Consider the following 16697-nt stretch of genomic DNA (forward strand, 5'->3'; position numbering starts at 1 on the left):
CCAGAGTGGCTCTTGGACAGCCCTACCCAGGGGATGCTGCCATGTTCTATTTAGCTAATGGTTTAGGAGAAAGAAACTGTCCTCTGCAGCTGTAGAGGATCTCAGATCAGGCCCCACTGGGCAGGGCACACCCAAGAAAAAGTGTACCATCTGACATCGGGGCAGACACTATTGTCAGTGGAAGGAGGAGAGCATCAGCTCATTGCCACCACCAAGGCGATCAGTTTGTCTGATTACTGAGGAGCCCTGTAGACTCTGGGAAGTGCTCCAATACTCATGGCGATGGCAGGGCAGGAATTAGTACCATGATGAAAATAGTCAGACACAGTGTGGTTAGGTGATACCCTTGAGGCCACACAGGGATTTGTGTAGTTTCTGTTGGCCTCAAGCCCTTGTCAACATGACAAAAACAGTGGCCATCATGGGAGTTGACCAAGAGTGTGTATAAATGTGTGACCAAAGATTGGGAACACTGTGAGTTGCATACAAGCTTGTGAAGGTGCTTGGAATGTGCTTGTAGTTTAAACAAGTGAGCCAAGCTGTATCCAATGTGGATACAACCAGGCCAGGCTGAGTAGAAGAGTTGGGATTGGTAGATGCCTGCTTGCAGGACTATATTGGTCAGGGTAGCCTAAGTACTGTAACCAAAAGACCCTGAGTCCACGGGCTTCCCACAGTACATATTCGTTTGTCACCCATGTCACAGCGCAGAGCAGGTTGGACTCGGGTGGCAAGGCTCTGGTCCACGTAGTCATTCAGGGCCCCAGGCACCTCCCTGCTGCTTGTCCTGCTGTCCTCCAGGGCCTGGAGTCCTCCCTGGGACCTGTTGCATCTAGCTGACAGGACACAGAGAGAAGAGTGGAAAGATAGTGAGGGGGGTTGTGGGTGCCAGACCTGGGAGTGGCGTCTCTCATTGGCCAGAACTCAGTCGCATGTTCCCACTTAACCACGGGAAATGCTGGCAAATGTAATGTCCTGTGTGCTCAGGGGAAAAGGGAAGTGGACTTGGACACAGAGCATTGTCTCGAATCCTCCAAACTGAAGACAGACTATGTGTTTGTGTAGAGTTTTCTAGATAGTGGTTCCAGGACTCAAGGACGGATCAGTATCTTTTAAGATCTGCCATGCAAGTGCATAAAATGAGGAAAACACAAAAAGCCAGGCATTGGCCAAGCTGCCCTGGCCCTGGGCCGGGGGAAGGTGTCCCATCTCATGGTCCCTGGGCTGAGTCCCCACTTCCCCTTGCTCTGATGCCCCCTCATCACAATCTCTGGTTAAAATTTGGCTTTTGTGTTGTTGCTCTGGGACTGAATCATCAGTGCCTATGACTCTTCCCCTCTCCTACGCTCACTCTGTCTGTCTGTCTGTCTATCTCTCTCTCTCTCTCTCTCTCTCTCTCTCTCTCTCTCTCTCTCTCTCTCTATCATCTATCCATCTGCTCAGCATTTCTAGGCTGAGGTGCTAATGGGTGTGATAAAGGGGCCCCATGTGACATTTCTTTTTTTTTTACTGTTAACATTTAAATAAATTTATGCTGAAAGTATATGTATAAATGTAAACATATGTGTATCTACACACATCCTAATAATGTTTTTATTAAAATGTACTGTTTTGTTACCATGTATCTGTCACTATAAGAGTATCCAAATCTGTAGAGAATTTTTATAAAAGTTTATTTGAGCCCAAACTGACAACATATGCTGGGGACAAACATCTTAAATAATCTGGAGAATAACAATTTTATAGTTTCTTTTGTGCATTTGTCATTAAAGAGGGAACTTAAGGCAGATTACATGAAGGTGGGAGAAAGCAAGGCGGGGATGGGATTATAGACTAGTTAACAAGATTATGCACTCTCCTGAGCGTGGTTCTGTCTTCAAGGGGTATTGCTTCTGCTATTTCAGAGGGGTGCTAACCTAGGTACACAAGAACAATAGACAGGGCTGGCTTAAAAATCTTTCACACTAAAGAAGCTGTAAAGCCTGAGGTTGACTAACCATTACCTGTCCAGTTAGAAATTTATGATTTATTATAGCACTCCTTTTTGTCCATATAGCTTATTCATATAGTGTAATTTTTTCCATATCAATATATAAATGGCTGCTTTATTATTTTTTTCGTCTACCCCTCCCACCTCCTTCCTCTTTGGTAACCATCAACTTGTTCTTTATATCTATGGGTTTGTTTCTGTTTTGGTTTGTACTCCACTGTTTCATTTGAATTTATTTGAGTGTGGTTTCTGGATTTTGGGTAGAGCCCATGGGAATAAGAGGCAAATGCCACTTTGGGAGGCCTCATGACGGTCTTTCTTACACAGTTCTTTCTTTCAAAAGGAGGAATTTCCTCCAGGAGGATGGGAGAGGAAGGGCGATGAAACTTAGTTTATAAAGAGCATTCATTCATTCATTCATTCATTCATCTGACTAAATAATAATGATCTGGGAACTGGGACCACAGAGGTCACTGTCCTCTTGGACTTGCCGTCTCTTGGTAGCCACAGCAATCAGAGTAGGGGCACTGCCCAGCCTAGGGAGAGAGAGGAGACTCAAAGGGGCGTGGGACAGCTGAACAGAGAGACTGGGGGAAGAGTAGAAGTTGTCTTCATAAAATAAAGGGGAAGGCTTGGGAACGGGCTCCAGGCAGGTGGGGGGTGGGGGTGGAGGGAGTGGGAAGGTGGGGGGGAGGGGAAGTGGGACAGGGGCTGGGACAGGGATTATTTTGTCCTAGTTTGATGGAGGAAGCAACTGAGGCCCTGCTTCACAAATAGTGAGTTCAGAATGAAGGTGAGCTTAGTGGGGAGTACTGGCCAGACCCAAACCCCAGCTCCCTGGTCTGTTCCTGAGTAGCCCACATGGCCCTGCACCTTGGTCACTGGGCATGAGGATCCTTCTCTTTTCTTTCCACTGTCCCCCCAAACCTCCTTGAGATTCTGACGCTACACAGCTAATGGGAAGAGATGGCAATGTTGACTTTGACCTTCCTCACATCTCCTTTCTCCTTTTTCCTTACCCTGATGTTATGGGTTGAATTATGCACCCCCCTGCACCCTGCCCAAAGAGATACTGAAGTCCCAATCCCTGGCTTCTATGAACATGACCATATTGGAAACAGAGTCTTTGCAGGTGCAATCAAGTTAATGTAACAGACTGAAATACTTGATCTCTCTGACTCCATCTTGTTCGAGCCTGCTTTGTTCTCATGGCCCTCAGGCTGATAGCTTCTGCTTAGGCTTGCATATAAACACGCAAATCGTTAGAAAAATTCTACTTGCAGATTGAAGAGATAAGGGAAGTTTCTATTGTTTATTTAAGATTCGTAGGAACCTTGTGACTGGACTCACAGCAATTAACACCGTCTTCCTCGGATCATTGCCAGCATCCAGATGTCTGTGGACGTCAGACACCTATTGCTCTTCCCGCCTTCTTTTCCTTTGACATAAAAGAAACCTGGACGCTGTACAGTCTTCAGACGGATTTGAGGAACCACTGGGGCTCCTGTCTTCTTAGTTGGTATCTTCTCCGTAGATAATTTTTTCCTTACTCCAAACTCTGACATTTTGCGTTTTGGCCTTTCAAAGTGGCAGTTGCATGGACTTTGGACTAGAACATTAAGATGAGGTCATACTGGATTAGGATGGGCCCTAACCCAGTGACTGGTGTCCTTATAAGATGAGGAAAATGTGGACACAGAAAGAACATCACATGAGGATAGAGGCAGAGATCGAAGTGATGCAGCCATAAGCCAAGGAGCAGCGAGCATTGCAGCGGCCACCCAGAGCTGGCTGAAGTAAGGAAGACCCCTCCCTCACGGGACACCTTGGCCTCAGATTTCTAGCTCCGGAACTGTGAGAGGATAAATATCTTTGGTTTTAGGCCATTCGGTTTGGTAATTTGTTGTGGCAGGCCCGGGAAGCTCACACGGCTGCCCATCCCATCTCCGCTTCTCTACACCAGGAGCCTGAGCTCATAGTTTCCAAACCTGAATTGACAGTTGTCACGTACATGGCAAGCACAGTGCTGGTCAGTGCTGCCATGTGTGTGTTCTGTGACCAAAACGCCTGACCACAGCAAAGGCCCCAGGGAAGATCTGGTTTTCACATCTCAGTGCAGAGTAGGCTCCAACAGTGTCCACAGTTGGTTGCATTTGGCTTCAGAACATCAGGGATGTTCTTTCTCAACATCTGTCAGGTGTCACTTCCCTCAGGGCTCTGACTAAAGCCTATTTGCTTATTCCCTGCCAGGAATGCCCTTTCCTCTGACTGTATTTGTTCATTGTTGATTCTCAGGACCCAGCATGGAGCTGGGGCATGGTGGTTGACTAACTAACTGATTACCATTTCCTCTCCCCGCCTCCCACTAATAGAACCCACATTTTTTTTTTCAGGGTCTGGGTATTTTGGAGGAGAGCCGATTCTTCGCTCCAGCCCTGGGGATGCACCATGACTAACCAAGCTATCTCCCTTTGCCAGTAACTACTTTGGAGTAAGCAAGGGTTCAAGTTCTAGTTAACCAGACTTGACGGAAATCTTCTGGGAGCGGCAGGGGTGGGCATACTTCTGGGAAATATTTCCTTTCTGGTTCAAAGAGACAAATGGAGAGAATTGCTTCTTTTTCCCTTTGAAGATTCCTGTGCAAAGATGTAGTATTGGAGCAATGGCAGTCATTCTGTCTCAAAAAGGGAGAAACGAGAGAAGCACGGAGAAGCAACTTGGAACCCTGACCTGACCGAACTCCTGATTTAACTAATTCTGAAACTTTTTTGTTCTGTTTATACATTTTCTCAGATATTTTGTTACATGCAGCCCAAATCATCTTAACCAAAGGCGGAAGGAAGGCAAGATCGGAAGAAGGAAGGAATAGGGAAAGAAAAAAGGAACTAAAAAAGGAAAAAAGAGAGGGAGAAAGAGAAGAAGAAAGGAAGAAAGAGAGGGAGGAAGGAGAGAAATAAGTAAATCCATTCTTTCCATCTTTTATATGCAGATTAAATTCCACATCCTCTAAGGAGGTCTCCCGGGTTCTCCCAAGCTGGAGTCTACCTCTCCCACTTCTTGTTGCCATTGACCATCTGTCCTTCATGACAGCTCTCGATACCGTCAGGCTTGAATGTCCATTTGACTAGGAGGCCACAACCGGAGCTTCAGCCATGACCCCTCCTGGGGTTCACACACATTTGATTCTGTCTGGTGTCTGGGATGGTGGTCTTCAATGCAGAAGCATGGGGATCTGGGGGGCCTCTTGAAGAACCCTCTCCCTAAGGGTTGAGGGAGTCAGTCTGCCAGACTTGTCCCTCGAAAAAATTCTCAGTTACCAGAAAAGAGGTGGTGGGGTGGTGGGGGCGTGAGCTGAGCTTTTTATGAAGTTGGTCATCCGCCAGCCCAGCCCTGCCCACTTGATCAAGGCCTGGGCTCTAGGAAAGGAGAGAGTAGTTTCAATAAAATCTTTGTGAGAAGCTGGGATGCAAGGATGTCATTTATAGCGTAACCCAAAAAAAGTAGAAAAAGTCATTTCTTTCACAGTTGACACCAGGATGTGCCCAGAGACTACCAGACATACTTGGGAGTGGAGGAGACTTCGTAAGGGGTGAAATTCTTGCAATAGCTAAAAGGGAGGAACCTTGGAATTTCAAGTTATTACTCTGGCATTGACTCCATTTTTAAGCCTATGTTGGGATAACCTGAAGAGATAATGGTCCCATTCATTTATTCACTTATTCATATACTCAATTAAAATATATAATTGACAATGTGCCGGCACTATTCCAGGCACTGGAGATGCAGCAGTGAACAAACCTGATAACATTCTTGCCTGCAGGGAGGTTCCCTCCTCAGGGGTGCTGTTTAGGGAGGCAGGTGTTTCTCTCATGGAACTGTAGGCCCCAGGGGCAGAGGACTCATCTAATTCATATCTGTGGTTCTCATAGCACCCTTGATGGGGCTTTGTTCATAGTGGGTATGCAGACATACTTCCTGAATCAGGTGGTCTTGATGGGTTAATCCTGCTTGGGTTATTAAGAGCTTAACACATTGATATCTTCAAAAATGGCACTTTTCCACTTTATTCAGAAAAAAGAACTATCTGATGGCAAAGGATGGACTAAAATCAACTTGCAGGCTTTATTAAAGCTGGCAAGGAAAAATTTGACTTTGGGGAATATTTTTATTTTTGTGTTAATTAATTTCCGATTGTAAAAGTACTTGTATTTGGTATTTTAATGTTACGAATAAGAGAGAACTTGATTCAAACTGACAAACTGGAAGTTTTTGGTTCAAGTAATAGAAAAATTCAGAAATAGATCAGGTAGTTGTATGCAAAGCTTGGTCCACAGGATCAAATCATGTCACCAGCTTCTGGTTCTCCCTTCACAGAGCGAAATGGGTGCTGTTCCAGATGTCACAGCTTCCCCACACTGTCCAGGCAGAGAGTGGGGGTCCTCTGGGAACTCTGCGATAGTCAGAGGAAGACTTTCTTCCATGAAGCCACAGCAAACATCTCACCTCTCACTGGTTCAAACTGAGTCCACCCATCCCTGAACCCAATACTCTGCTGGGCCAGTGGGACACACTGATTGGCCGACACCAATCGGGAGGGTCTGTCCCCACTGAAATGAGGGAGAGACAGTGCCCTCAGAGTCTTGGTAGTGACACAGAAGGAAGCGAGTGCCTCCTGGGAGGAGAAGTTGATAGCTGTCATTGTAAGAAGTCCATGTGCAGTAGTGGCAATGTAGGAAGGGGAAGTCCCCTGCACTCCTAATTTCAGAGAGGCCTTCTGGTAACTTTTGGCTGCATTCTCTTCCAGGCTTTTTCCTGTGCACATTTCATCACATATGTTACATGTATGTACATTTATATGGGTAGTAGGTAGAATGGCCCCCCAAAGATGTCCCATTCTAGCCCCAGAAGTCTGGAGTATGCTTAACTATCACTCCTGTGATCACGTTATTTATATGATACAGTTGACCTCAGATGGAGAGATTATCCAGTTGGGCCTAACAAAATAACATGAACCCTAAAAACAGAGAACTCCCAACTGGTAGCAAAAGGGGAAGTCAGAGGGATTCAAAGCATCATTGCTGGCTATGAATATGGAGGTGGCCACGAAACAGGGAATGTGGGCAGCCTCTAAAAACTGAGAATGATGCTGGCTGACAGCTCACAAGGAAACAGGGATCTTAGTCCTACAACTCCATGGATCGGGAATTCTGCCGAAGTGGATTCTTCTCAGGGCTCCAGAAATGAGCCCAGGCTGGCCCACCCAGACTTTTAACCTGCAGAACTGTGAGATAATAAACGAGTGTGGCTTTAAGCTACTGAGTTTTTATGATCTGTTATGTAGCAATAGAAAAGTAATAAAACATGGAACTATCATTTTATTTTAAAGGAATTATTTTATGCCTAACGCTCTGTAACTTTTTTCCACCAAGTTTTTCTTGAACATCTTTCTAAGTTAGGACATATGGGTTTAACTCTTCTTTTATGCCTACAGAATGTTTTATATTCTGAGTTATACCATAATTTACTTAACCATTCCACTATTGATAGATTATTTCAGTATTAGGAACAATACCTCAAAGATTATACTTCATATGTTTGTGAACATCCCTCAGTATTTTTAGGTAAGCTAACTCCAAGAATTGCTGAAAGGGCCAGCATATTTAAGTGCACACTGCTAGCAGCTCTTCAAAGATGTTTTATTGACCTTTGCTTCCATGAAGGAGAGGGTGCCTTTCACCTCCCTGGAATTGTGAATCTTTTTTTTTTTAATTGTAAAAGGCACATAACAAAATTTACTATCTTAATTTTAAGTATATAGTTCAGTGGTTTTAAGCCAATCACATTGTTGTGCAGCTATCATTACCATCCATTTCCAGCATTTGTTCATCTTACAAAACTGAAACTCTGTATCTATTAAACAATAAGTAACTCCTATTTTCCCCAGCCTCTGGCAGCTACCATTCTACTTCCTGTCTCTATGATTTTGACTACTACTCTAGGTACCTCAGATGTGTGGAACCATATAATATTTCTTTTTATCACTGGCTTATTTCTCTGAGCATCATATCCTCAATTTGTAGCATGCCAGAAATTCATTTCTTTTTGAGGCTGAATAATATTCCATTGTGTGTGTGTGTGTGTGTGTGTGTGTGTGTGTATCACATTTTGTTTATGGACTTTAAATGTTCCTAGAACTGCACCTGTATGTTGTGGCTGCCATCAGTTTGGAAGGAATTTCTGTCCATTGTTAGTTTATGTTCTTTTCTACTTTTCTGGCCCAGCCTCTGATTGCTTGGGCTTAAGGAGAAAGAGGTCCAGAGAGGTCTCTCATAGGCATCTGGGTCTCCTTTCTGCAGGAAGAGGAACTTCAGGGCTCTCCTCAGTCTCCCCATGCAGGAAGACACTTGGAGTCCCAAGGGGGATAGGGTGGTTATCCTGGAACCTGTGCAAAGTATTGAGGAAAAATGTGGAGCCTGAGGAAGGCATCTTGAGGAAGGAGGGGGATGGGAGGAAAGAGACACTCAAGCAGCGGGAGGAGAGACGATCCCAGGGAGCCTCGCTGTTGGAAATGCCTCAGGACATGGGAGGGAATGATGGCAGCTTCCACAAAGGGGAGAGAAGCCAATTCCTGCTGGAAGGGTGCCAGCTGCCATTTCATTAGGGACAAGTGTCTTTCCTGGGGAGACTGGTGAAGTCACTATAGCTAATGGAGCCCTGACTCTGGGACCAATGCTATGCTGGGTACCGCGTGGGGACAAAATCAAAGCAGTCACCTTGCTCTTAGGAAGTCTGATGTCTTGCCCAGAAAACACAACAAACACTCCTTCAGCCACCAGGAGGCTCACTGTCAGGAAATTCTGACCACAAAACCCCAAAGCTTCTGTGGTTTAGGACCACAAATGTTTGTTTCTTCTCCAAACTCATGTTCACAGTGGGTGACCAGGAGCTCTGCTCATCACAGCCACTGGGACACAGGCTGACACAGCCACCACCATCCTGAGCACTGTCGCTCACCGTGCCAGGGAAAAAGAGGACCGTGGAAGGTCTCGTACTGGCTGGCAAATGCTCCAGTGGCTGGGACACACCACTTGTGCTCAGATGCATCTTCCATGCCTGGTGGGGCCCCAACTACACACAAGGTGGCCAGGATGTGCAATTCTGCCACTGACCAGAAGGTGAAGACAGGGAGCGAGGGGCAGAAGCAGCGGCGCTGAGCCCTGGGAACACACCTCGTTTCTTGGCGGCTTTAATGCACTGAGCACGAGCTTGGGGGTTCAGTCCCTTTGCACGCCAGGTCCTACACACCTACAGATGTCGTTGTGCGCTGTTGAGAAAAGCTCTCCTTGATTGCTGGCATATTTAAAAAAAAACCTCCTGTTATTTCTTGTAGCACTAAATACCTGCACCTTTACAGCATCTTAGCTATTGTTTCTGTTTCCACTTATTTGTGCGACTGTCTCCCATTGAAGGTAAGCAAGCTCCATGAGAGCAGCTTCCACGTTCGTTTTTACTCACCTTCCTGTCCTTCGTACCTGGAAGAACACCTGGCACAGATGATTAGACATTCAATTAATATTTGTGGAATAAACGGGTGTGGTCTGAGGCCGGGTCCTGGGGCAGGGTGTGCCCTGCTGACTGGTTGGGGGACTATCCAGGAGGCCATCTCATCAACTGCTGGGAGAGACCTCCCCCTAGGGGAAGAGGAAACCAGCTCAGAGCTTGAGTCTGTAGCAGAGTCCCAGTGTTCCAGGCTGCACAGAGTGTGGGACAGTTCTAAAAACAGCCAGGTTCGCCCCCAGCCCAGACTCCAGGGACTCTCAACTAAATTCCAGAGACAGATGTCTGTGAGTAAACGCTTAAAGAGCTCCCGACAAAGCCCTGGGACATGTCGGTTCACGAAGCCTAACAAATAGAAAAGCCCGAGTGGCACGAGGGCTTCCCCTCCCTCCAGGTAGAACCCTCAGTGCTTTGGGGTCCCCAGGGTGCCAGGAGACACAGCCCAGCTTTGCACCCCTGGCAGAGATGGCCATATCCAGCAGGACCTGGTGGCAGTGCAGAGGGAACAGTGCCCATCACCAAATCCTCTCAGACAGAGGCAGAGCAGGTGTTGCCACGCTGCAGCTGGCCTCGCTTGTAGGTGAATGAGTCACGGATATAGTCGAAGGGCAGTTTTAAGAGCTATGAATCCTGCAGTAGCCCTTAAGGTAAGAGACAATAAAATATGGTTAAATGTCACTATCCTGAATTCACTCATGTGTTGTTTATACCTGGGAAAACTAGATTAGTAATGAAAAAAATAATGTAAATACAGGTAAAAGATTGGCAGAATGTATACCGTTTTGTTGATAATGACTATTTCTTGGTAGAATTATGTGTGATTATTACTCATTGTTTCTGTACTTTTAAAAAATGGGCCTAAAAAATGAAACATGTGACTACTATTTAAAGTCAGCAACCTTTCACTGAATTTTATAGATTTTATGTTTGGCCACTTCTTAATGCTCATATTGATTTCTGTAGACCTCATACACACACTTCAATAAAAGTAAAATGGATATAAAAAATGAAACAAAAGAAAACTTCCCTCCTTCCTCAAGTGTATATACGAGCAAAGGAGCAGCTATTAGAAGACAATTCAAGTCAGTATGGATTCTACCCTATGTCAATTGTGTGGTGAGCCGGAGCTGGTGTGAATCGGCAGTACTCAGGGAGAAGCAGCCACCCCAGATATGGAGGGTTGGGCTGGGCAGTAAAATTCCCGAAGGTAAGAGCAGTGCTCCCAGTCCTGTTCCATGAGGTGGCACTGGATGTGGCAAGGGCCAGGTACCAGGACTCCCAGCAACAGAAGCCAACATCCAAACGAGGTTGCAGGGGTCATCTGGAATGGAGCACATAGGTGTGAGGTGGGGGGTGGGAGGAGAGGGTTTGGAGTGGGCTGTAAGAACTCCGTTTTGAAGGCCTGAGATGGATGTTATCAGTGACTTTGGAGCTTCAGAAAGGAGGAAGCCCATGTAGGAGTGGTGCTGTGTTGGGAGAGTATGAGAAATTATTCGAGGGAGAGCAAAAGGTGGGCATGAGGAAGAAAAGGTGGTGTAAATGAATTGACTTCTGAGAGCAGAGGCCTGGGTGGAGGCTGGGCCCCTCTTGCGGCCTGGAAACTTGAGAAACTGGTTATGGGCAGCTCGGATGAGGTTTGCTAACCCCTTGAGAAACTACTAATTTTTCCTTTGTGTCATACTGTGTGACTCAGATGGGTTGGCCATGTGGTCAGGAGCACATTCTCAGTTCTGATCAACAACAACAAGGAGAGGTTCAAGAGTCATTCCTCACCATCTGATTTGTCGTTAGTTGGTTGTAGTGGTACATTCAGGAGTTTCTGTCCAAGACACAAAGCAGGCGTGCCCGTCATTTCTCAACCATCAGTCAAGCTTTCAGTATCAGCAGGCTAAGCACCAGAATGGACCCTTAGAGTCAGCTGATGCATGAACTGTCTCTGTAGCATCTATTTTAAAAGACATCCAGGGAAGTACATCCAAAATGATGACAGAAAACTATACCATGTGAGGCTCTTCTAGTCGCCCATCCGTTCATTCCATCCATCGTGAAGATTTTCTTCCTTTATTTCTTCCTTGCAGAACAACTGCCAGCCAGCCAAAAAGACACAAGGGGGTAATGGGCATGATCACTTTCCTGACTGCTGTGATGATTTCACAGGTGTATGTACACATGTGTCAAAACTCATAAAGTTGTGCACTTTAGATGTATACAGGCAAGTGTACTTTAATTATATCTCAACAAATTTGGAAATAAAAGAAGGTAGTTAGTGTGTACCAGCAGGCCAAAACTGATAATGACTCAAACATCTGTCAGCAGGAGAATGGATAAATTATGGAACATTCACCATGAAATAGTGCTCAGTAGTGGAAAAGAACAAACTCCTCACATACACGACAACATGTGAGTTGTCACATACACACACACCGATGTTGATCCAAATAAGTCAGACACAGGAGAATCTATTCTGTGTGATTCTGTTTACATACATTCCAAAACCAGAGAAAACAGATCTATAGTGTTTAAGGGTATATGCTTAGATGGTAAAACTACAGAGAAAAACAAGAATATGATTATCACTCAGGTCAAACTTAAGACGCTTTTTGGTAGGAGAGGGGAGAGGGGGATGGAAAGGGCCCCTTGGTGCTGGCAGGGTTCTTGGCCTGGGTGGTGGTTACACAGATGTTTGCACTAGAATGAACCAGTAAGCTGTCCAATTTGTTTTGTGCACATTTCTGAATATGTTTTACATTTCATAATTAAGAACAGAGCAATTGTATATGTACTATGCTTTGTATGGAAAGATGAAAAAGAAAGTTTTAACAGTAGTTTCCTCTGAGAGGAGAGACTATGAAATAATTGGAAAGTGGGGGCTTATATTTGTTTTCTTTATGCTTTTAATAACTAAAAAAAATTAAACTTTTATGCTGTTCGTAAATCAAATTTGAAAATTTAAATCATAAACTCATAGATGATAAAGGAAGGGCTCCCCAGCTGCAGGTGCTCAAGTGAGGATCTAAGTAGAGAAGAAAGAACAGGCAGGGTTTATATGTGAGTATGTGTATGTAGAGTGGGAGGTAGGAAGGAGAGGGAGAAGGGACTTCAGGGAGATTCAAAGCGTCAGAAAGAGTTGGTCTGCTATTGCTGATATTGAAGCTGGAGGGGACCATGAGCCAACTTAAACCAAACTTAAGACGCTTTTTGGTACTAGAAATGCTCCTGTCCCTAAAACTTACATTTCCAGGACCGTGCTTGCCAGCAAAAATAGAAGGGGGACAGAAAGATAGCCTTAGGGTCAGCCTCCTAAATCCCATCTGAGTGCATCTGAGTGTAGAACCTGATTTCACATCCAGGTCCAAGTTGCAGTGAATTCTGGGAAGTGCAAGTGAACCTTCCCATCCCCTACAGCTAGAAGAAAGGGAAAACTAGTGTGAGAGAGTCTAACTACAGTAGCCACCTGAAAGTCTTTTTCTTTGTCTTTGTCTTGCTTTCTCTTCCTACAGTTACATTTTGGGTGATAAACTGCTGCCCAGAGTTCGTGTGTGTGTGTGTGTGTGTGTGTGTGTGTGTGTGTGTGTGTTTAATTTGATAAAAATGTTTCAATTTGTATCTTAAAGTTGACAGTGAATCTCATAGTTAGAGATAAGTTTGCATCCAGTAGTTTTTTGGGTAGCAAAAATCAGTGTGGTTAAATGTTAACTCATTCAACTTTTGTGTCAGTATCAAATCAACATTTATACAATGTTCCTGAACAAGTATAAATATTTTTCTTGGAATCATTTTGTTTTTAAAAGAAAACACTAATAAATAATATCATAGACTCAAAAGATACATTATGAGAAGGTATGAAATTTAGGAGGGGGAAAGCTTCAGTTCATTTTTCATATAAAAAATATGTCCTGAATCATCGCCATTTCCCATTTTAAAAGGTATGATTCTTATTGTAGTTTTAAGTTTCGATTAGCTTTAATGTTAAAACTAAATAGTTAAAACATGAACAAATTGTTATTGATATAGGATTTTTAGTTTGCTAAGAATATGATTCGTAAGGGGATGAAGCAGCATTTCTAGTCGACGAATGGAACCCCAAGCAATATGATGTCTCTTAAAATAAGCTTGTGACAATTAAACCAAACAACTGTAGCAATGAGAAAACTACTGACAAAGTACAACCAGAGAATGTTCATCTCAAAATACATTGGAGGCTGTACTTTAAGTAAAAAGACGATTATTTGAAATAGTATAAATGCTAACCAAGGCAACAGAGTATGAGCTTGGGCAAGATTATTTTTTAGAGCTCATGTTATAACTGCAGTGGGATGAAAAGGGAAAATAGGGATAGTTTCATTCATATAGTTATCTTAACAGTTTATACCAAGGCCATAACTTCTGACCACAGGTTATAAAAGCCGAAAAATAAACCATTACTGTGGAAAATGAGTGATCATTTTGAGTGATGATGTAGAAGAAGCATTGATCAGAAAATACATCCCATGCCTTCAGGCTGCGGCTCCCAAAACATAAAGACTGAAATTCAAATTAAAATCACTCTAAAGAAATAAAAATAATTTGACACCCAAATGGAAATGTGGTGATTTTAGAGAAATAATAACCTATACAAGCTATCAGAAAACTAGATAAAAGCAAAAAGCCCAAAGTAAATAATCTGAGTAAATAGGCAGATGTATTTAGCAAACCCGATGCTTAATAGTACAAAATCCCCAAAATAGGATGTAATGGAAATGTCTACCAAAAGGGAAAGATGGATGAATGCTAGTGAAATGCAAAACATTCCTACAGTTTTGATCGGTGTCTTCTCTTCTTATTCTAAGAGTGAGGGTCTTTAATAATACTTTTCCAAGTGTAAGCAAGAATAGCAGACTGTTGCTATCTAGGGGCTGGTTTGTTTTATGTAACTGGAATTGCACAGCACAATTTATTTTCACCCTCCGCTTTCTCCACTGGGTCATCCTTGGCCATTGACCCCCCTTTTTATTTCAGTTTTATCGCTTCAATTATCTTTCAATTCCTTGCGTTCATTTTGCTGTGCCACAAGGCCATGTGAGTGAGCTCCAAACCACGTGCGCACGTGTGAGGCCGAGCAAACGTGTGTCCTCTTCGCTGCACCTTTCTCCCCTGGCCGTCCCTGCACTGACCTCGCCGGGGTCACCAGCTCCCCAGGCTCTCCTCGTCACACTTGACGTCCCCACGTTTCAGAGTTCTTCCTAAAAAATTTTTGACAGATATAAAAGATGACCTGTAAAACCAGAAAGCTGTGCTCATGGTTGAGAAAGTGATTAGTTTTTTTCTATGTGATTTTTCAGTTCTAACAAAATTGGAAATAAGAATTATAATGTGATATTTTTATCGAAATAATTTATAAAGCATTATATTTAGTATATAAAGTATAATTTATGTATACTTTGGTATATAATGTGCTACAGTATAGAAAATATCTGAAGTATAATTTTAAAGTAAAGTAACATCAAAGGAAAATCTGAAAAAGAAAGCTTCGATAGTTAAACAACAAAACACTAGATGTTCAGGTCAATAAGACAGAATAGATAGCTCAGAATTTGATCTTATTATGTATAACAATATAAGATAAAAGATCATTCCAAATAAATAGGGAGGAGGAGGGGAAAATTTATACAATCAATAATTTCAGATGAACCGAATCCTATCTTGAAAATAATAAATTTTGTTTCCTCATACCTTACAAAAATGTTACAGAGGATTAAAGTCGTATATTAAAAATATACATATAACTGCAAAAATTAGAAAAAAATTTAAAAAGGGGTAATGACAACTTTCTAAACTGAAAAAAAGATCTCTTAAGGAAAGAGACATATTTGACTATTGAAAATGAAAAATTTCAATACATAAGAAAAAATTCACCAAAGTTTAAAGGTTAATCAAGAAGTGACAAAGTATTTGGAGCAAATACATCATACCATTAATATATTTATTATATAAAGAATACCTACAACCAAAAAAAGGTAGAGTTCAATAGATAATGGGCAAAGGGACACAAAAAGGCAATTCCCCCCAAAATAAATTTAATAGTAAAAAAAAGGGGAAAATATTAAACTAAATTTGTAGTCATAAGTAGAAATAAAAAATAGTTGCTGTTTTTAATTAGTAAAATTTCATTACATTTACAGATTAAAGACTGATAATATTTAATGCTGGTGAGAGTGCAGGAGACATTGTACTGGTGGTTTAAACTGATAGAGTCCTTTCGGAAAGTATTTGATAATGTTCATTAAGAACCGTAAAATTGTTTGTAACTTAAGAATATTTTAGTAATCTTTTTATAGAGATATGATTTGCACATAGTGAAATAAATAATTCTCAAGTGCGCAGTTTGATGAGTTTTCAGAGACGCATACACTCGTGGAATTCACACCCCCATCAAAACATAGAACATTTCATCACCTCAGAAAGCCCCTCCGTGCACTTTCACAATAATCCCCACATCCTCTTTTCCTCTCCTATCATTTTTTTTTTTTGCTTTTTTTTCCACCTCAGATGAAATTTGCCTATTCTAGAACTTCATATAAATGGGATCATACAGACTGTAGTCTTTTGTGTCTGACTCCCTTTTGATCAGTGTTTGGGATTCAACTATTTTGTTATGTGTATCATTAGTTTGTTCCTTTTTATTGCCAAGTAGTATTTACTGTACACCTTCACCTTAATATTTATCCGTTTACCTATTGATGGGCATTTGGGTATTTCTAATTTTTAGCTCTTATGAAAAAGTTTTTGTAGTATTCTTTTTCTTTGATTGTTTTATTGTGGGGAAATGTGTATAATGTAAAAAATTTTCCATTTTAACCACTTTAAATGTACAATTTGGTGGCATTAATTATATTTGAAATGCGCAACCACCACCACCTATTTCCAAAAAAAATAATATTTCATCACCCCAAATAGAAACTTTCTCATTTCTTCTCTCCCCAGCCCCAATCTCTAATCTACTTTCTGTTTCTATGAACTTGTCTATTCTAGATGTTTCAATGTAAGTGGTATCATACAATATTTATCCTTTTGTGTCCGGCTTGTCTCACTTAGCATAATGCTTTCAAGGTTCATCCATGTTATAGTATGTGTTAGAACTTTGTTCCTTTTTATGGCTTAATAATATTCC

The 16697-nt window shown here is 42.5% G+C and overlaps 1 pseudogene; it reads right to left on the bottom strand.

The window, feature by feature from the left end:
* Positions 1-13611: 13611 nt before the first annotated feature.
* Positions 13612-14514, bottom strand: LOC107506419 (annotated as a pseudogene).
* Positions 14515-16697: the final 2183 nt, after the last annotated feature.

The sequence above is a fragment of the Rousettus aegyptiacus genome, unplaced genomic scaffold (genome assembly GCF_014176215.1).
Source record: "Rousettus aegyptiacus isolate mRouAeg1 unplaced genomic scaffold, mRouAeg1.p scaffold_m13_p_7, whole genome shotgun sequence".
Taxonomy (NCBI): Eukaryota; Metazoa; Chordata; class Mammalia; order Chiroptera; family Pteropodidae; genus Rousettus; species Rousettus aegyptiacus.